At 38.2% G+C, this 22955-nt stretch overlaps 1 protein-coding gene and 1 long non-coding RNA gene across 2 annotated transcripts in view; one reads left to right on the forward strand and one right to left on the reverse strand.

Moving 5' to 3' along the window:
* LOC114943591 (uncharacterized) overlaps nucleotides 1-22955 on the forward strand; it is a 424129-nt gene that overhangs the window by 204151 nt on the left and 197023 nt on the right. The gene's annotated exons all lie outside the window — the stretch shown is intronic.
* The window catches only part of LOC114943590 (uncharacterized), a 244849-nt gene that overhangs the window by 25961 nt on the left and 195933 nt on the right, over nucleotides 1-22955 (reverse strand). The window lies entirely within an intron of this gene.

Raw genomic sequence — 22955 nt, forward strand, 5'->3', positions numbered from 1 at the left:
GGTCGAGACCTCGTAAGCTGATATTTAGAGCAGAGACACCGCAGAGTCGATCGACTTCATTAACGCGCCGATGCCGGGTAAATATTGACTCTATAGAAACTGGGGTACGAGGCACCGTGTATTTACACTGTGCGTACACACGCGAGACTTTTCTCTCCAGTGACCCTCCTTTTCTCTTTCTGACTCTTCCCTCATTTCATCCGTTTCGCGTGTACGGGGCTATGATAACTACGATCTCGAAGATGTCAATGACATCGATGATCAAATTGAGAGAAATTGCGTGTTATTTTTTCCGCGATGATTCTTACATCCATATATATTGAACGATATCTATTCTGATAATGTGCGAATTTATATGCGAGACGATTTCTCGCCAGAGATATTTCGAAGTCGGCGCGATGTCGCATGCAAGGATCAATTCGTCGCGACGATATAAAAGAACCTTGGCCCACATCGACGTGCGGATACCCTCGATAAAAGTTGCATCGCGATCTTTTTGTAAAATCGATAGACTCTGCCGCGTAAATGGTAACAGTTAAGTAGCAAAGACTCGACATGTGTGCTCTCCGTGATTTATTGCAAATGCACGCCGCTTCTCGGAGGTGTTGTTCGGTTTCTCTTCCTCTCGGTTATTAGGACGATGCAATTTTTTGCGCCGTTCTCGCGTCGTTTTTGCTCCATCTTCAACGCTTACACCTCGAGCTTACGGTCTCGCACTTATTGTTTTCTACATTTCGCGATTTATTTCGAGCCGTAGCTGCGTCTGTCCGTTTAAGAGCACGCGCAATCCGGTTGCTCCGTTATACGTACATATATACTCTGCTGCTTTATTTGGTTTTGTATTAGGTCTTCTTGCCCGAACTCTTAGACTCACTTAGAACGACCGAGTCTTGGACTCTCAGGTGTGTTAGAAATACTAGAAAATAATCTTTCTCTCTCGACCGAGATCTGTATTGACGTTGAATATTTCAAGAATTCTTAACGTGTATTACAGAAATATGTATGTAAATATATAACGTAGGAATTCTTTATCGAGTATTTCATTTTATACCTTACCGCCGCGGTTAGGTCAGGGTCTTGGGCTCCATTCGGAATGGGACAAAAAAGATAATACGCGTATTTGTCACGATTCTTGGTACTTCCCGCATGACTGTTGTAAAGGGTAGCAATGTAGTGGCAGCAAAAAGGCGTTAAGTCAGATCACGACCCCGTGACGAGACGACGAGCCGAAAAGGGTTAATATGTAAATAAGACGCGACACAACGTTTAGATTTTGCGTCGCCCGTTGCACTAAGATACCATGCAAATCTAATATTTGTATATCACTAGATCAAGGATGATGCGAGGAAATGTTTCAGCAATTACGTATTTGTAATGTAAATATAAAAAAATGTGAATACGCATAATTTGGTATAAAAAAATAATACATATAGTTTTACTATTTTTTTACACTTTTTTAAAGAGAAATCTTGTGACCGATTACTGTATATTGCATTGAGTTTTAGTTTAAAAAAAAAATTAATAATTTTGTCATTAAAATAATCAAAATCTGAGTATTATATAAAATTAATAAAATAAAATTCTCAGAATTTTCATGATTTAAAGGAACACCAGTCTTTAGTTAAATCAATCTCAACCTATGCAATATGTATAGTTTAACTCGTCAGTTTTTATCTTATTTATAAATTCGTTCGTGTTGTGATTTATTTAATGAGAAAATTTATATTGTTTTTTTTTTTTTTAACTTTCTTAAATTCAGCTGACCGAAATGAAAATACATCCTTGAGCACACGCAACTCGTTACGTGGATGTACGCGAACACGTGCGTGCGTGATGAATCGGTACGTGAGGAACAAGAATACTAGAAAGATCGAAGACGAAGAAGAGAGAAGATACACACATCTCTCTCTTTCTGTCACTTTGTCTTTTTTCTCGGACCTCTCGCGGGCATAGAGCTTGCCGGGTATACAAGTGGGTAATAACCGTATGAAAGGGTAACAAAGGTGGCCGACACACCGCGGTCGATGTAGAAAAAGAGCACCAAGGGCCAAGGATATAGGGCGCGCGCGGGCAGGGGAAGAGCAATAAATATATTTTGACATGGGAGAGCCTTGCCGACGTTCTTATGTATAATAATTGTAATGGCTGTCTCTGTTGCGCTCTTACGGTATAAGGACACGGGCGTAGCGTCATCCTTGGACCCTTTGTGTTACCGAATTACTGTACCGACTACCAGTAGGCAAATATTATAGCAACAGGCGGAGATGAGGGGGAAACGATAATGTTTTCATTTGATGATGGCTAACCGCACGTGAGATCGCACGTTGAAGAGAGAGCTCCGTCATCTACCCCTTCTTCTTTAGCGGTCAGGAAAGCATAAAAGCCATAAAAATTTTTTCGAGATCAAAGGATACGCGACAACAATGCGATGACCAATGTGGATCATGGATACGTTTAATTGCAATTTTCAATTTTTATACGAATATATAAGAGCAAATTCTCTCTGTGTAGTTAAAAAAAATTTTAAGAGAAATAATTCATATTTTTTCTTTTAAATTTCATTATATTCATTTCATTTTGGGTATAAAAATGAATATAATACAGTGTAATTAAAAAAGAATAAAGTTTATACTGTATTTTTAATTTAATTATATGTTTCGTTTCAAAGAAAAATTAAATGTCTGTTGACAATAATTTAAAAATCAATTATCAGTTATCACACACACACACACACAGGACTATCTCTTTAAAAAAAATTATATTTTTTAAATACATATTTTGAGCAAGTTTGTTATTAATCTTAATATTTTATTTAAATTATTTAAAGATAAAAGGGATATAACAATTTCTTTACTATGAATAAATAATCTTTAACTGTGAAAGTAATAAATAGATGTTGCAAAATGTATGTCGCAAAAAAGAAACGATTAAACAATCATTCTATCTTGTAATCGTTTATACCGTAATATATACAAAGCGAAATTATATTATTAATCTAAAAATTTTAATATTCTGACAATAAGTGCAAATTTATCATAATTTTTTAAATGCTCGCAAACCAATAGCGATATTTCACACCGTGTTAATAATACATTTATCTTGATTTGCTTACTAAAAATATTACATTTAACTACAATGACAACTAACAAATAGTAACGGATGTTATTAATACGGTATGAAATATTTTTGTAGACACACTGTCAAATGGATGAAATAGAAGGTCACTCACCTCAAGTAAATTTGTATCCGCTGTCAACCCGTCCGGTTTTTCTGTTTCACTCAAGCCGACAAAAATCTATTTCCGACAAAGATTAACTGAGTTCTATTCTGAGTTAACACGTTACATTTATCTTATGCTATTTTTTGGAAAATGTTCGTTCTCTGTCTAGAATTTTGGACCACGCACCCCTTCAATTATTTAACATTGAAATCCGAAGAGAATCTTCTCCTATCTTCTCGGCTTTTCTAAATTTCGTTCTGTTGTACAACACTACCGGTAATTTTCGTCGCTTTGATTCAATATCGCCGAAATATACGACGCCGGACAGTAACACTGATTGATCGAATTCACGCACCTTCTCGTCCAATTTGATCTATTTTATTCTGTTGGGCTTTTTTTGCTCTTTTCTCCCTTTTTCTCTTCTGATTGCCCGGCTATTTCTTCGCGATTTTTTGCTTCACCTCTGCATCTAGATGCTCGTGACTGCTTTGTATACACTCTGTCTCTTTCTCTCTTCTCCCCCTCTCTTTCTATCTCTCTCATATGCGCACATGTGACGGTGCGACTACGGCGATGGACGAGAAAGGACTGGAGCCGTACGATTCTGAGACCTGTTTGAGTCGAAGCGCCCAAGGAGAACCCGTACTCTGTACCAAAGGAAAGGATTATCATCTGTGTAGTGAGCCATCTGGGGAGCTGTTCTTCACCTATCGGTTCACTCCTGTGAATGGGCCCGCCAACGGACCCAGACACAGACCGATCGACCGACCAATCGGTGTGCATTTCTGATACCTAGGGTATATAAGTGCCACCCATCAGTCCCCACTTGTAACCAGGTCCACCACTCTTGAAAGCTCTTGTCAGCCACAAATACTACCACTTTGTTAGTTTATTCGCTGACCGTTGAACCCTTATGTTATACAAAACATTAATATATGCAGAGCAGCGAAGATGTACCAAGTTTGCTATTTGAATTTTCTATTTTTTTTTTTATTTTTTATTTATTTCCCTCTTTTCGTCTTTTTTATAATGTGAACTAAATAGGTTTTAAATATTATAAAATTAAGCGTTAAAATACGAGATTTGCTACGTTATTTTATATGAACACAAAATTTGTTATTTTACTAATTATCATTTATAATGAAACATCTTCATTGATCTTATTCATTCAGATATCTTGACTTAATTATCGGAAAAACCGTCTCGAATTCTGTGACGGTGTCTTTTTCATACACTAATAAATAATTTCTTATTATTCTTACGTCATACGAACGTTTAAATTACGCTGATGGATTTTCCATATAACGAGTTTTTTCCTGGTTAAAGATTTTTCAATATTTTCTAATGTAAACATCCCTTGCATCCAGTTCTTTCAATCTCTGTTCATTAGCATCTCGTCCACTCGTTAACTGGATGCAAGGATCTTGGTGTTTTCCACCATTTCATTTCGATGTTTAATGTTGCAATGAACAAGCGAACCCTTTTCTAGAAAAGAAAAGCACAAATTCTATTTCTGAATATTTTAATGGTTTTGTTAATATTTTTTAATACTCCCAGCAGGATCACCCTATTTTCACTGAATAGAACTACTTTTATTCATTAATCTTTGAAGTAGCCACTGTCAAATATTTTTGTTTCATATTGCATACATATGCGATACACATGACACACACTATATTTACACAATAAATTTCATCATAAAGTGGTATGTGACGTTGTACAAGTTTTATTTTAATCAAAACAGACTTTGTTAAGACTTTTAGTTCTAATATGATTTTAAATACTCTAAAATATAACTTTAACTGCGCAAATTTCTCCAAATTGTGATATAATGGATCAATTTGGAAACTGAAAGTCAGTATCTTTACGGAAAGCAAAATATTTTTCTATTTAGAAGAAAAATATTCTTTTGTTAAATTATGTTACAAGTCGTACTAAGATTTTCGAGGATTTCAATTTTTAAGGGAGAACTGTTAGGATGGACTTTCTGTGGGAAAACTGTTGTTATTTTATAAAAGATTAATGAATAAAAGTAGTTCTATACACATAAAAACTAGTAGTATACACATAAAAAATTATACTGATAATTAAGTAAAACTTTAAGAAATTTTTGCATGGTGTAATAATCATTCTTTTTATAAAGGCGTGTTCCCTTAAAGTTTTATTGATCGCCATAAGGTGAAGATGCTTTCTGCGAAAGAAACTCCTGTAAATTCGATGTATGGCAACAAGAGAGGCACGGCAGACACGTTCAGATTCGTGATCAATTGGCCGCGTATAATCCGGATGTATCTACGCGTTCGGCCATCCGTTCTTTTTTTTTTTGTCTGTCACAGTCTCGTCCTACTATGCAAGCTCGCTCATGCAGAAGACTTTTTGGAGAGGGCAGATGGGACTAATATAGACTCGATTCTGCTCCCGAAGATATGAACTCATTCTTTCGAAGGTGTCGGGGCTGCCCATCGACATGGAAACAAATAAGATTTATCGTTCCGTACATGTTGCTCTGATCGCCCTGTGTTAGGAAAAAAAACATAATCGCTTTGATATCGTATACGGATATATTCACAAGCAAAATTAAACTAGGAAAAGGAGCGCGAAATGTGATGCGTCAGTCTATTCGGTTTGTTATTTACACAAGCTGTGTGTGGACATAAAATTTACACAAAATGTAAAATATATATACATATATGACGAATTGTATCAGTTTAAATTAATTGCTTATACAGCTGAATTTAATTAGAAGACATATGTAGAAAAAAAGCATAAAGATTATATTTGCATATATTTATTTTTCATTTACAAACGACATTAATATCTCACATTTTTTCTGATCTAATTTATGCACTAAAGCGGTAACTTAAAACTTTATTATGAAATGAATTTTAGGACGAAATTTTACCTTAACATCTCTTTGAAACTTAAAGGGATTATAAAACATAGCTTCCCACACACACACACACACACACACACCTGAAACGTACATCTTCCAGATCGGCGTACTTGTCTTTTCTCGCTTTGTATAAGAGGACACAAAGTAGATTTGAGATATCACGCGAGCTGCGACTCCTAGTGAGATCGTACGCCGACGGAGGTTGACTTTCAGCGGCTCTCGAGATCGAAGATTCGCCTACGCGTCTCTCTTTCCGCGGGAGGATCCTCGGTGAAGCGAACACGCGTACGAAATTTTGTTTCCTCTTTCTCGCGCTTCTCTCGCTCGAAATAATTCTTCGATCTCGACCTTCGCGAAATCGATACGCCACCTTACGCAGTCTTACAACTGTGCATCCTTCTCCATATCCTTCGGAAATGCAAATAAAATCCTTTCAATAACGTCTTAAATATTGTGAATTGATTTCAGATTTCGATGCAAGTGCAATGAATAGAGTGTGAAAGTATAAAATATCGATGTATATGTATAGTTATAAATATTATAAATATCATATAATGGGGGAGGGCATGTATAAAATTACTGTGTTAAGTGATATCTTGATATCGTAATGCATAGATAAGTTATCAACTAAACACTTGTATTAAAATGCTAATAAGCTCTATGTATATCTCGTTATCTCATATTTTTCTAAGATTTCATAAAAATTAATAATCATTGAGTATTATAAACTAGCCATCAATCGATAATTTAATTGCTCGTATGTCTGGAGTTTCCGCGAAATATTACTTGGTAATCTTGCACTATTGATCTTTTGAGCTATAAGTTATAGTGCGAAACAAAAGATGATTAGTTTGATTTTTTTTTCATACTGTTGTAGAGAAAAAATCTTGTATCATTATCAATTATGATAGTTCCGTGACTGCAAATAGATTTTTTTTCTAATTGTTTCAGTGCAATGTTGCAATTTTGTGCTCTTGCGAAATGCCGAGAAAAGATCGTAAAAAAAACTTGCAACGTATATTTGTCTGCATATTTCATGCTTTCAGTAGAAAATGGCAGATGTAATAATTTGCGGAAAAATTGAGGGAAAATTTAGAAAGGTGAATGTGGTTGATTCATAATCGGAAATGTAGTTTGCGAGATCCTCGATAGTTTTCACGGGGCGCGCACGATCACCTCGGCTGTGTCCCTTTGACCTCGCGCACTGTAGGATGAGATTTCTTCGTTCGGCGAAGCCGACTGCGTTTAATAATTTTCTCGCGATAATCAATTACAGCAACGACGATTCGCACGCCGTCGCGTCGCTCGCTCGCTCGTTCGTTCGACTAGCCGCAACATAGAGAAACGTCTGACTCGCTCATTCTTACGACATTCCGCGTGTTTTCGATTAATGGGACCAAGCGTGCCGCTTAGCAATCGGCGCTTTTCAACGCCTCGTTTGCCGTCGCGTTCCTGAAATCTCTCACGGATGTCGCGCCATTTTTTCGCTACATCGAATGCCAAGCGAACTTTATAATTTAATTTCTCAGACTAACGTACATCATCTTATGATCCAGGCTTGTAAAAAAAAAAAAAAAAAATTTATGCATTTCTCTCCATCAGAAAAGCAACCCTACATTTTATTTCGAGAAATCTGACCTTACAGACAAATGCGCTTTTGTAAAATTGTAAATTTCACTCTTTTCATCTATTTTATTGTGCGAAATTATCTTAAATCTTAAAGAAAGTATACAATCAGGTAGAAAATGTATATAAAGAAATCAATTTTAAAAAAAGTGTCCGAACGCGATGGTGTTACGACCATTCGTCGTTTTGTGGCAATTGTGTGATGCCTTTTTGTAATGGCGGGGTTCTTTAGATGTGCATGACGCTATTATTCTGAATTTATAGGATGGGTTTAGAATGGTTAATAAAATAAAGGCTTTTCTTAAAAAATGTGCGTGCTAACTTTTGTACGATTCATTCTCCTTTCTCTATAACCTTGTAACATTTTGAGCCTCCGAAAGTTTTGAATCCACAATTTGAAACAAAATTTAATACACGTTTTTCAAGAGCCTTTATTTTTTTCGTCTAAATCTAGAAACTCGTTACGAACGTCAAACACAGTCTCATACATGCCACCATAAAACGTAAACTAAAAGCGATAATGTCATGCACATGGGGTGCGAGAGTTGAAGAATCTCACTACATAAGACCACAAGGCAAATGGTTCCCACGCATTTTTGGGATGTTTTTTTTAAAGTTTAATTTTTTTATTATAGAAAAGCCCTCGTATTCAACATTTTAATAGATCATTAAGAAATAACTGTACTATGTAGCTGAAGGAAGCATAATCAAATGGCAAAATAAATAATTGATTTCATCACCGATTCCTGTATATCGAATGAAGCGTGATTGATTATCATTTGCGTCAGAAATATGACGTGCTTACGTTTTTATATTTTCTATGACGTTTGTTGTTTGTACATATTTAACAAATCGAGAAAGACAGCCACGCTGTATTAAATATTAATTATATAACTGTTCAAAGAGGAAAATATAATATTCAATTTTTTCCGACAGATTAAATATTGTCGATGATATTTTATGCATTTTTCTATTTCAAGAATAGCTTCTTATTAGAACACAAATGTCCCTAAAATATAACGAATAAAAAAATTAATGATATTCAATTTTAAACAGAAAATTACTACTTGATTATTTGCGAAATCTGCGGAGAAATGCCATTGCGCAAAACGATCTAAATATATAATATTCAGTGACAGTTTTTTTTTATTTGATCGTTACGCGAGAATTATTGCGGAATCGCGGCTGTAACTCCTCTACTCTAATTTATTTGCGAGGATTCGCTTTATGTCTGATTGCGAATCGTATTTTTACACGACAAGCCAATTCAGTCGGAAAATACGAGCGCAATGCAAATTCCATGCCCTACGCACAGAAAGGTTTACGAGTGTTCCCGTTGTCTGAGGCCGCGATAGCCGATATCACTGTCACTGGGATTTTAGTGGGCTCTCAGTCGTGAAAACATACGTTTGCACTTTACGTTTACGAGTGCGTATAGCGTTCCGCGATTTATGAGCTGTAGCTGAAAATGATGGACCGCGTTTGAAAAGCCTGATGAAATAACGAATAATTTTCTAGACCATCGTAATATTACTTTTTAAAATCACTTTTAAAAAACCACGTTCAAATTAATATGTTTCAATCACTAATTTTTACTTATTTTACTTACAATACATATTCTTTAATTCTCTTTATCAATTTTCTTTCATGTATAAAATAAGGATACGTATCATCATAACAAATAAATATATATTTTTTCTAAATAATGTACTGTTATTAAAATAATTTACGTACACAGTAAAAAATTATTGTAAATATTAAAAAAATGTATTTTCATATTTTAATTTCTTTATAAAATATCTGTAAATTATTAGTAAATTGTAAAATTTTAAAATCAGCATGCAGCATTGTTATTTTATTTAAATTATTAAAGAAAAATCATGACTAAAGATAAAAAATCATGAACTCGCGAGTCGGATTATTTGTAGTTAGATTTATAAAATCTTGCGATGAGAAAAAAATATTGACAGTACGTGTTTATTTCGCCGACTTATTACAAAAAGAAATTTTAAATAGAAAAATAAAAATAGTAAAGTCTATTAACTTGAATTTCCACTTCTTTAGAATAGGACGTACGCTTTAAAAGATAAATATTGGTTTTAGATTAATTATTGTTACACATATTCTTTATAAAAAGAACAGAATATATCGACTGTCTCTCGTACGCATAACGTGAGTGATTTTTCATAAAGCAAACAAAGTCGAGATTCTATATGCGCCCCACTGTTACTTACAAGTCTAAACTAACGAGTATACCGTATCGATCAAGAGCCCCGAGGAGAAAAAAAATTGTCGGGATACATGCTCGGGTATCGACACGAGCAACGGCCGACGGATGACGAATCAACAAAGATCAGAATCGGCCGATTAACGTCCGCCACCGAGTGTCTCGAAGTGCCGGTGTGACAAAATACCATGGATACCTAACTACTTTGACATCTGCCCGATTTGTCACGGGACGTTTTCCCGCGCGATATTTCAAGCAAGCCCCGAGAATGACGGCAGCAGGCCACGAGCTCGGCGTGCTGTGAATAATTTCTGAATACCGCTAACGAGAGTCTAGTGGTGGATTCGACCGAAGCCGCGCGCGACTCTCTCGAAGAGAGAGACCGCGTCCAATCGCGCATCATGTCGCAGCGTTGGAAAAACACTTCCGCGGCTGTGAAAATCAAACGGCTGCGAGAATGTGTATACTTAGACGTATCTCTCATTTCGTGACAAACCTGGGGAATGATTTATTTCGCGTTTCCCCTCCCTTTCGCCGACAAGAATCTTCATTACGCGCGTCTGATTCTCAGATAATTTGTCGGCGCGGCGGTGCATTTTACAGGCTACGTATTTTCTTTCACTTAAGGAATCGGCCGAGTGAAAGTCCAGCCGCACTCTTCACAAGAGGTTTCCGCGATCGTTCTACTCGACCTCCATCGCAATTATAAAAGTCGATCAAAGTGCGAACGCGTCGCCGAGTGTGCCTTTCCAAACACACTCGTTCAGACTTTCCAATATTCGGAAATTCCAATTCAACAATTTCTCCGTGAATTTTAATGCTTGATCCTGTGATGTATGTATTATTGAGTCTGAGTTTATTCCGAACAAGAACAAAATTATCGATATTTTTGTAAAAGCGGCGTTGAGACGCAACATGTATAGAGACTATCAGGCTCTATCTGAAATTTAATATCTCTCACAGTTTTCACGATAAATCGACTTCCCACCGCCTACCGCCCACTCGCGCGCGAGTCCAGCATATTTAATTACAGAAAATCGCACGGCCTTCGAGCGTCTACGCGGACTTTACACACTCGCGAGTGTAAATCCGTAAAATAAAGGATCTTCTTGAGCGAGAAAAATACGATGCGCGCGAAAACATCGAATGAATATCGCATGAATATCGATAATAGTCGCCGCGGCTTCTTGCCGATTTAATGCCGACGACAAGCAGCAACGATCCGTCTCGTCGATGACGAGGTACCCTGCTGTCTAAATACACTTAATAGATGACAACTATAAACTACCGCAGCAGCACATAACACGGAACCACGGAACGAATATCGTTCCGCACGATTAAACGCGTTCCTCCCTCGAGGGCTCTCGATCTCTCTGGAGCACTAGGACCCTTGGCTGGTCGTTATCGTCACGTTCCGGTATCTGGATATATCCTACGGATGCACCCTGCGCGATCATTGATGGCAGAATCTCGCTTGTACGGTGATTTAAGTACGAAAGTACATTCTATAAATCTTTAAAACGAATCCATCTATATAAATCAAGAAAAGTGGATGTGCATACTAATATATCTCTCTTTTCAGTACAATATATTTTACTTATTAGTGTATAGTACTGTCCCCCGGAAAATCATATATTATTTCGCTGCAATTATCTGCGTAGTAAACATACATTATTTAGCCATTTCCAATTTCACGCGAAGCAATTGCGCGTGTTTAGAAAATATCGATAATTATATTTTGTCAGTTTATTTACAGCAAAATTATTCAGATAGTAACGTCTATCCCTGTAGGAATTAATATAATTTTATATATAAAAATTTTCGCGAAATGTCATTTCTGTTACAATTTTTCGATCATAAAGATATTAGCATGATTTTTCTCCTAATAATAAATTGCGACGATTCGATCAGATCCAAAGGCAATTCGCAGTCGCGCTCCAGACCGAACGGTGGCTAGACGTAAAGTTCGTTGCAATTGGTCTGCCTTTTGGCAAGGTCCCCCTTTTATCCCGCAGGACAAAACCACAAGAGCCACAAATTTAACCACGGACGCGCGGCGTTGAACCGGCGACACATCGTTCGATAAATCTGCTTGGCGCGCTAACGTTGAGAGTTGAATGAATGGCGTTACGGGCCGGCAAGCATACTGAATACGGGACGAGACCGGCTCGTTGACACGGTAGTCAAAATATTGGGGGAGTGCCGAGTCGAATCCGCATCGTCGCCGTTTCCCTTTTTACTTCCTCGCTAAATTATCGAGCTGCGCTGAGCAGCGTTTACGAGCTTGAACACCCTCGGGAATACAGATTCGTGGAATCGATATATCTCATCTGCTACAAAAGCTCGTAATACTTTGGACGTTTGTCATCTGATTGTTCTGACGGAACTGATATATCGCGTAACTATTATATAAATCTGATAAAGGTATGTGTGTCATCACTCGCCTAAAAGAAGTGAAAAAAGCAATACGCCGCAGGTGTGTATATATAATTCTATATAAAATCTACTTTATATAGGTATTAAAAATCTAAGATGAGGGAAAGGAAATTCTTACTTCGTTTAATTTTAAATAATTTTTAATTTAATTTCTTTTAAGCGGATTTAATATATTTAACATTACATGGATTGTTTTGAAAATCGAGGGTCGTGTAATGCGTTTAACGAACAATGCGGTACATTAGCATTGATGCAAATCTAATTCAAATCTGACGGAAAATCGTGTCGTGGTTGGCTAATGGTCGGCGGTATGACGCGCCGCGAATACGTGAGACAATGTAAGGAGAGAGAGGTGAAACTTTCTCGATGCAGCTTTGTTCCGTGATGCGTAGATTAGCATTTAAATTGCCGGAGCTATATCGCCGACCCGACAAACTTTAAGTAGGATTCTTTATCGACAAATTAACTTGCCGTCTTTACAATGCGTACGTGTGTACCGGTCAAGTTAAGAATCCCATAAGCGATAAAATAACACCGCTTGATCCTTGGTTTACAACACCGAAATATGCTTTTTTCATTAAAGTTTCGAAAATGTCAATCGTATAATTATACCGCACCGATTAATTAAACGTCTACTCCGAATCGTTTTTCACTGTTTTATAACATAAGATGCATCTGTATTTCCGATCGGACAAACCGAATGACTGACAACATGTCGAAAATAATAAAATATAAGAGAATTATTTTTGTTGGTGAAAGAAAGAAAAAAATATGTTTGGAGTGTTTTAATATGCTCGTTGTTAACCGAATTTAGCTTTCTTTACCAGCATCATGTTGCTAACATTGTCATCTTTAGTATGGAATTCGCTATTCAGAGAAACGTCAGATACGCACTCTCGTAAAATCCCTAAAATAATTGCGGGCTTCACCGCACTGCTCTTTAAATGACGCCGATACGATCTCGAGGCCAATTTACAGCTAGAATCTTGTGTTCCGTGTCAAAAATACAGCGACGACCGAGAATGAGATCATCTTGACGATCCTCTCCGGTGTACAAGCGTGTTCCGTTAAGAAGTCGCTCCCTCTTGTCGAGAGTTCTCTTTTCTCTCGCCTCTATCTCTCAGCAGCGTGTTTCCTCATTCTCAGTCTGTCGTAAGCTGGCCCAATTTCTATAGTGGTGCATTTTTTACGATGTTTGCATAAAGAGCCCGGGACAAATCGTCCTTCTCTCACGAGAGAGAGAGATAACGAGCACCTCTTTTCCCCCTTTTATTTTTCTTTTTCTCGTCGTCTTTTCGCATTTTTGCAATTTTTCTCTCGGGTAATCTGTCGTGGTAAAAACTGTCAAATATATGATTTATTGTTTCTGTTGTATATATTTCTTTTATTTCTTTCATTTCAAACGAAACAATAATCTAAACTGAAATGAATGATTTCCGCATCTGCATTTAGGATAAAAAAAGTTTTTCAAGAAAAAGAAAACGATGTACAGAAATGATTATACTAATTCTTTTACTATTGAAACGAAAAAGAAAAATAAGTCTAGGTTAGCTCTTCGATTTTCCTCGTTTTCTCATTGTCCTATAGGAGGTTTAGTTGTGTAGTTAATTACGATCCAGCCACAATGTCCGGTCAACACAACATCGGCACCGGTCTGTCCCGTTTCACCTTTGTCACTCACGGATGCGTCTCCGCCACATAACGCGACCACAAGCGCTCGTAAAATCGGTATGTATAATCCGTATGGTCGGAAGAGAGGTATGTTAAGTTACGCCTAAGATTAGGATTCTCCGAAAGGTCAGTCGTCACGGTGGAGAATTAGCAAAATAAAGGGCGGAATAAAGTCGCAAATCGTATTAGCATTTAGCTTGTGCACTCATGCATAATGCGTAATCCACTGGAATTTTTAGGGTAGGAGATTAACTTGAATTGATTGTTAGTGTCTTCTCCCTTTTTTTCGGAAAACCGAACTAAACAAAATTTGTTTGTATGCGTATCGTCATACCAGTTTTTCGCGCGGCGATAATATCGAGATCAGTATCGAGAATTTACTCGATTCTTTACTTGATTTTTCTCGAACAGTTTCCTTCATCTCCGGTTATGTCGCAATTACAGGTTTTTGGTTATCGCTATCGTTAAGACTTCTGTTTTGAATTATCACGACATATATAAATATGCACACATATACAATATTATATACTATATAATTATTTCATATAAGATCATTATCATTCTTACAATTAGTATATATTCTTTTTGAGATTTAAGTCTACTTTTCAGATTTTAAAGACTTTTTTTAGAATTTAATTAAAAAAAAGTTTTTTGTCATTTTATGACAGCACATTTATCTTGCTTAAAATAGTTTCTCAAAAAATATGTTTGATGTTGTGCGCTCCTAATCGTTCTAGTCCAATATTAATGGAATCATTCTTACAATTAGTATATATTCTTTTTGAGATTTAAGTCTACTTTTCAGATTTTAAAGACTTTTTTTAGAATTTAATTAAAAAAAAGTTTTTTGTCATTTTATGACAGCACATTTATCTTGCTTAAAATAGTTTCTCAAAAAATATGTTTGATGTTGTGCGCTCCTAATCGTTCTAGTCCAATATTAATGGAATCATACTATTTTTAAAGATTTTTGTCACATTTGATCTTTCGGCTATTATTACTTAAAAGAATGCTTTTTATATTTGACAATTACATTTTTCCTGTTAAAAAAACAACCAAGTAAAAATACAAATTATTCTAAATTTACAATCTTTTGATTAAGGTCAATTGAGTATCATTAATCTTCAACACAAAAGACTTAATTACTTTTACTATATTCATCCATAAATCGATTAGATCAATTTATGATCATCTACATTAATCAACACCGCCAAACTTTGTACGTTTTTATTTTTTTTAAACAGATTAATATTTAAAATTTATAAGATATGCAGCTCTCGATGGCATTAAATAATTATAAAAATTATCAAATATTTTGATAAAAGAGAATGATATATTAAACATATGATATTAACTATAAAAAATAAACACACGTTGCAAAACTCATTCTTTTAATAAAAAGCTTTTGCTAGAAAAGGGCTAAAGTTATCGGACGCTTGCCGAAAAATTGATTAATCGACATTTAATGCATTAGCGATATAAGGATTAAAATTTGAATTCAAAAAACTGATATTGAAGAAATTAATTAAATTATAATAAATTAATAATAGTATCAATAATAGTACATATGTATTTATCACAATTGTTTTCCTTTCTTATTTAGCAAACAATTATAATAATCATTCAAGATGTCATTCTCTACCGCGAAAAAGACGTCAATGTGAACAAACTCGCATATTAATTTCAATTATTGTATACATATATATGACGTAGTATTCATTACATTAGATACTAATTATAGATTAATTTCTTGCTAAATCCGTTTTGCACTAATTTTGTCTCGTCAAGTACATCTAGTTTTAAGAACGATTAATTGCTTGCTAATCGTGTCGCAGTAACGTTCTTAATTTTATTAGCGCGATCTTCTGCAGTGCTACTTTCCCCGGCATACACAAACTTCCACGTTCGACAATTAGACGATCGAATTTCACTCTAATGAATAATCAAAGGGGAGCCGTGTGAGACGTTTCATTAGACAAATCACCTTTTGGTCTACATTCCCAATCACGCTCGCAAATTGATTTCGCTTTCCTTAAGTCATTTAAATATGATAATATAATAAGAGTGCGATTTAATAATTTCGATTGAACTGAGATAAATCTCTTTCTTTACATCCGAAACAGATAAAAAAATGCAAAGAATGCATTCGAAAAATGACTATAGATAGTTTAGGTATACGGTATATAATGTAAGAAAGAGAAGGTTCGATCTGTTGCAGAATCGAATCGACTTTTTCATCATCGTCGCATTATACTTGACGCACGAACCTAAAGTTTCGCGAAACCGCTGTCGAGAGATTGATGATAGATACATAGTTGCTCGCGACGCCATATGGTGGTATAGATACATGGCGCTTAATTCTTTCGCGTTCCGTATTTGGCGGCGGCTGCTTTTTCGTTTGCGAGTGATACAAGGATAAAGTAGGTCTAGAAATATCGTGAGTCTTCATTCGCGGCGTCAGTTAGAGACACCCCGACATTCATTATTAATGAAACCGTTCCGCGTGTAATTTCACCTTGCGGAAAAACTAGCCGTTGTACATAGTTGGCCGAAGAAAATTGCCCGATATATTTATATGACAATAATCGCACGAAGACAGGTGCGCGAGATAAATCTTGGCGAACGGAGAGAAAGAGATCTCTAGAGCGGAATATCACGTCGATCTCTGGTTGGCGGCGAACTAATCTCGCGACAAACGCCTCGATGGTAATGACCGGCGGCCCTGATCTTCAACTTGGTCGAGTGGTACCGTATATCTCTGGCGCTAAGTAGGCATTAATACGACGTCGCTCGCGTGTCACTTCCAGCGACGCTGAAAGAGACGAATGGCCGTCGGTGCCCACGTACGTTAACTTCTTCTCTCCTCTCTTTCTCTCGTGTGTGCTTGCGCGTGTGTGTGTGTGATCGTTACGATACTCCGCCTATACACGTTGCAGTCGGTCGTCGTGTGCGACACCGGCTACGAACGCTTTCCAACAGGCTTTTAAACTCAAAACCGCCGATTCCCGCCGCGTTGATTCAAAGAGCCCGAAGATAGATGACGGTTGATGGACAATCTATTAAGATCGATACCCTGTCACTCGTTTCGCTCTTTCGTCGCTCGTGTCGCCGATATGTTTGCCCTGCGGATCTTGTTTTATGCATCGATTTTCGAATGATCGAGCGACAACAAGGATATTAAAGACTGATCTAAGTCGCTTGCCAAAGCGGGGAGATTTCATCTCGCGAAAGCGAGTAATAATCTGTGATTATTAGAGAAAAAAGTTTAGACTCATCGTAAAATAAATATCATAAATTTATTTATGACGTTAGAACGATACGACGATTACGATCAATTACTTTAGATAGCTAAGCAAAACCTGCTTTTAACGATCTAAAATTGACAGGTTTTTCTATGGTCGTTATAAAGTAGACGTAAAGAGAATGCTGTGCTCGAAACTATAAACGTTCGGTGACATAGCGGACACGAAACCGCTTGTACTTGGTATCTATTCGGTCATCACAATCCCGCTGTGAATCTTGTAACCGCAAATCGTAGCGCGCGGGAAGGACGTGACCTCGAGAAAATATGGTGACCAAAGGAGAAAGAAAAAAGATTCATAGTTACGTTAAAGGGTTAAGTTTCAAAAAACTTGACGCAACTTGATCTTTACTAAACAAATCCTATATAAAATGTTGAAGAGTTACCGACAGGAGTTTTCTCTTTTTTACATAGAAAAGATTATAATGATAGAAAGATATGAAAAAATATAAAAAAAAAACAGAAATATATCTCTTTTTATTTTTCTCTTCCACCTGCACTTATATGTAAAAAAAATGTATCTATCAAAGTATTTATCTTAATTAATAAATTAAATAATATCATGTGCAATTATGATAGAAAAAAAATTCCAGAATAATTTCTTATTTCTCTAGAATTTTTTCACAGAAAGATAAAAAAAAGGGGGACACAAAGGCGAGACAAAAAAACCGTTTCCTCGTATCTCTCCTTTTGTTGCTGCTGCTGCTGCTGTTGTATTCGGTCGTGGAAGTTCGTGGTTGAACCGTTTGCTTTACTGCCGTCATGTATAAGCCGAACGCGGACGTAGAACACGGACGGAAAGAAACGATCGTGTCTGCGAGCCTAGGAGTTTGCCCGGACGCGTTGAGAGCTACCGGCTCCCGCGGGGCCAGCTAGTTAAGATAGCGATCCAAGCGCGGCGTACGAACAATGCCGTAAAGTGGCGCTGTCGGTAGTGAATCAGGTATTATGGCGAAAACGTGAACGATTAGCGCCGATCTGTGTTAATACACGAATCCGTACGTGACATATCGATCTGTACGCTTCCAAGTTATATCAGATGTTCCGCTAGATCTTCCTCGACAACGTTCGCTTCACTTGTCACGGAGCAAGGACACGTGTTTGCGTGACGTAATTATGCGATTAGATTTTACTGGATAAGGGTATATATCGAACGCTCTTCGTGATTGATGTCGGCCACACACGATGTGCTCGGCAAAATCAAATTTAAAATCATCCTAGCCCTCTAATTAATACGATGAATATTAGTTTTCAAAAAATCGGCTATACACTCAATCTTATTATATTTATCTGTTCTTTATTGTAATATAAAGGCAACTGCCACATGTGTTTCAACATATTGAAACACATTTTTGACCTGGGGTGCTGCAAAAAAAAACATTTTCTCATAAATGGAAGCTTTTAGGATGAGTCGGTGAAAACGCGCGCGATTACCGATTCCGGAAGTAGTTGGCGCACGGGGGAGAGTAGAGAAAGGCGAATCGGTAACGGAGAAGGAAAAAAAAAGGCACGGCGAGGTACTCGAAGGGCCGCAAAAGTCGAAAGTACAATCGCTCGTCAAGCGGCCGTCAAAACATCCCCAAGGATCCATAGCGAATCACATTCTCACAGTAGACGGTCGTCGTCGCTGGCAAATGCCAGCGGCGGAGGTTCCACGATGAACGAAGAGGAAGAAGTGGTCCGTCGTGCCCTCTTCTACAGCGCGACAATATGCGACCGCAAACAAACGAGTGGCAGCGATAGGGGGCGCCAATGCGTATTCAAGACCAGACAGATTGTCATTTGTCACGTCTTTCACGCTCTCTAATGACACGCACTGCTTTTGGACGCCTTCTTCTTATGACAACCGGGCACCTGGCACTGACTCGCTTTATTATTCTCCTTTCCTACCTCCGGCCCTCTACCCCCTCTCCTTCCCTCCCCTTTGCCAGGTTCTTTCGCCCTATTCTCTTCTCCTGTTTCTATCTTGGTAACGTTCGCGCGATCTATCTCTTCGTCTTTCTATCGCGCGCGACCTTTTTGGCTCTCGTACGTGGCATTGCGACGGTTAAATTCGATTTGTTAGGATTAGGAACGACATCGCGCGCGACGGAAGTATTCTGCGATTCACGCGGGCACTTATTGAAAGTCGACAGATTAAAAAAAAAAAAAAAAAAAAAGACGAGCATTCGAAAGTTCTACTGTATTAAAAAAGAGTATACCTCCAGGGGATCACGTTTTTGAATTTTTTATTCGATAATGCTGTTCATTATTTTCTTTAATTCGTATCTCAACTCCCACGATGCCAGAGAAGTCAGAGTGAAGTCAGTCAGTCAGTCAGCTGTTCTTCGAAATGTCATTAAATAAATTCGTCTCTCCAATCTACCTCCTCGCGTTTCTCTTCTACTTATTATTTAGTCCTGCGAAGCGTCTCGTCGGCATGATTTAAACTCATTGGGTGCCACATCCGTGCGTGTGTTTATCTCCGTTACGCATTCACACATCGCGTCCCGAAAAAACGAGAGACGATTGTTCGTGTTCGCTCTCGATCGTCATGCAATAGCTTCTTTCGTGCGACCATCCATTCGCTCTTGAAAAGACTCATCTTGATCCTGTCAAGAATAATAAGTCAAACGCTAATGCTGGTACAAATCACACAACTTTTTATTATTCGAAATAAAAGTTCCCTGATGTATGAATGAGATATATACATATATTATACACATGTCTCTTCATTTACGTAATCACACAGTTGCGCCGCGAATTTTATTAGACAAATATTTACTGCTCAAGAATGCCGAGTTTATTTATTCGATCGGACTGTTGGGATTAATAAGCGATATCTCGTTTTGGACAGATTAACAGATTGCTCGTTCGCGACGTTACTTATGAATCGCCAGGGGACGATTCGATATTTCTTCGGCGGAAAGAATAAGGAATGAAATGATAGGAGCCTCGATATCCTCGTAACTTGTGCTCTCGAGTGATCGTACGACAAACGACCATCGTTCATCATCAAACAGCGACTAGAACGATGTCATGGTAGGAACGTCTCCGGGTACATGGTGCTTCATTCGAACCGCACGTCAGACCGATACGTCTACCGAATGAGATAAACGAACAACCTCGCTGTTCTAGCTTCCATTCCGCAACGTCTTACACGACTTCTGATCCACAGACGTGACTTTTTACTCGTGATCAAATTCTTTCAGTTCGATAATCATTCATTCCCGCGTCAAAAATTCCGTTATCTTAATTATATTTCGAGAAACACTTAGAGTTTCTCTAATTTCCGCGAAATAACCACGAGGTATAGATTCATAGTCCATTATTTGACGACGAATAATTATAATGATGAATTTCTGATTATATTCGAGCAATCGGACTCTCTTAAAGTGAATCAGTGTATAATAACTGAACAACAGTGACTATTCACTGATCATAGTTAAAACCCTAGCACTGCAAATCAGTACAAAACTGCTGATGGCAGCGAGAATACCAGCGATTACGACGTATTACGTGAATCACTATCACTAAGAACAGCAGAGTCACAATAACGAAAATTTACTATTATAGTAATGGAAAAACGCATAAAAGTATTATTGATCTTAAATACTACGTAATAATACGTAGGTATGCCCGATCAGCCCGATGTTGTTCACTCTAGCAGTGAAAAGCGTGTGGAAACTTGCACGACATCACGCGTTTTGAACTGAGCTCTTATTGGCTCGCGGTCTACAGATTTTGCAGTGAAATCTTACTTCCACTGACTAAAATCAGTAAAATATAAAACAAAGAAACATGGTGGGGATAGTTTCACTGAAAATCAGGAAATAGTGACTGATTGTCAGTGATGTACTATTTTATTGATTCAATCAGTGGTTTTTTCACTGATTTATTTTAAGAGAGGATATTCTATACATCGCGTCGCTATTTATGCACCCGGTTTGCAGTCGACGAGAGGATGGGGAAGGCCGTGCACGAGAAATCGCACGGCGAGAATCTCTGCTCGCAAAACAGCCCCATCGGATCGTTCGCCGATTATCCGCGCGTAACCGATCGGACAGCCCGCGGACAAAGCAAACAAGTTGTTTCGCTACACTTTGCGCGAAACGAAGAAGCGAGGAGGGAGAAAGAAGGAGAAAGGGAATGTGATAGCCGAGGGCCATCGCGCGCCGTTTCGACCATAAAACCAGGAGTTATGGTTATTTAAAAACTTATTGGCCCGCCCATGCGGGCGGAGGCGATGGCGAAGTCGAGGTAGAGAAAAGAACGCCAGCCGTGACCCAGCCGAGATAAATCAAAGGATATTAAGATCGTTCCTCCCCCTCTCGCTCTCGCAAACGAAGAGGAAGAAGGAGGGCTTCTTAGCCGAATGCATTACGGAAAGGCAGAGGGCCGTCGTAAAACTATCCGTGGTTTCGCGCGCAGACTATATATGCGTATATATCCTGTGTATGTGTCCTGCCTACTTTACGTTCTGATCGGCGACAAGGGGAAAACCAGGAGCAATTCACCGGATCTGGGGAGAGCAAAGTGGTAGTTGGTGCCTCTTGATAAACGGATATTGAATTTCGCGGGAATCCTCGTAGCGTTTCTAATCCTGCGGACCCGTGCCAGAAAAGCCTTTATTCCGCGTTTACCCTTATGGATTTAAGACGCGATTCGCGTCTACCCACGTCACGGCAAATGCGTGCGAATTGCGAGTTTGAGAGCCTCCTTAAGCTCGTTTGCATCGGGTTTCGGCATTCCTAAAGAGCTGGCTTCTGACGATGATATATATTGTACACCTTCTCACATTTCCCTCTATACTTACAATTTCTTTTGCCAATCTAACATACGTCGATTTAATTGATTAGTCAGTTAGGTTTTATTCCTAATCATAAATATATGAATTGCGTGTTGTTCGCACTATTATTTCTTTGTTAAATATCTCGATTTTGCGCGTTATATCGTAAGGAAGAATTCAAGAGGAGTGTCCGTGCTCTTTTCCACAGATTTTCTCATCTTAATAAGAAAACGGCCTTCGGCGCGGGAGGTAGGCAAGAGGGAGCGAGAGGGTATCCTCCAACAATCTATATGTATATGTGTGAAATTATACACGGCACGCACGCACGGGACGTTCGTTCGCGCTCGCGGTACGTCACGGCATTTAGACGCGAAGGCGAAAGCCGAGCTCTCGAACGATCCTCGGCTCGCGCTCGCGCACACACAGCGCACGGGGATTATTAATGAGTGCATCTCAATCCGGCCATTTTTCCACGTCGCACCGGGTAATGCACGAACCGCGGGGGGGCGAGCAGGCTATATTGCCCGATCAATCAAAATGAGCCAGGCATGGCAACTGCCGCACTCTCGGCGGCGCTTCGATCCCGAAAGACTTTTCCCAGCAAAAGCAACGCCCGTCTGAAAATCCTCGACCGTGATTCTTCGTCCTTTCGGCATCAAGAACGTGTCCCCGTAGGGGAAGAATAATTCCGGGGAGACTTCTCCGAGATATTGATTTTTAATATAATTTGTAACAGCTTTTTAGAAAATTTAAATCTACAAATAAAAAGGCAATAAGAGCTAATTAAGGTCTATACTAGAATTATATTTGTGA

This window comes from Nylanderia fulva, unplaced genomic scaffold, assembly GCF_048542155.1.
Source record: "Nylanderia fulva isolate GAGA-0341 unplaced genomic scaffold, ASM4854215v1 Scaffold10, whole genome shotgun sequence".
Lineage (NCBI taxonomy): Eukaryota > Metazoa > Arthropoda > Insecta > Hymenoptera > Formicidae > Nylanderia > Nylanderia fulva.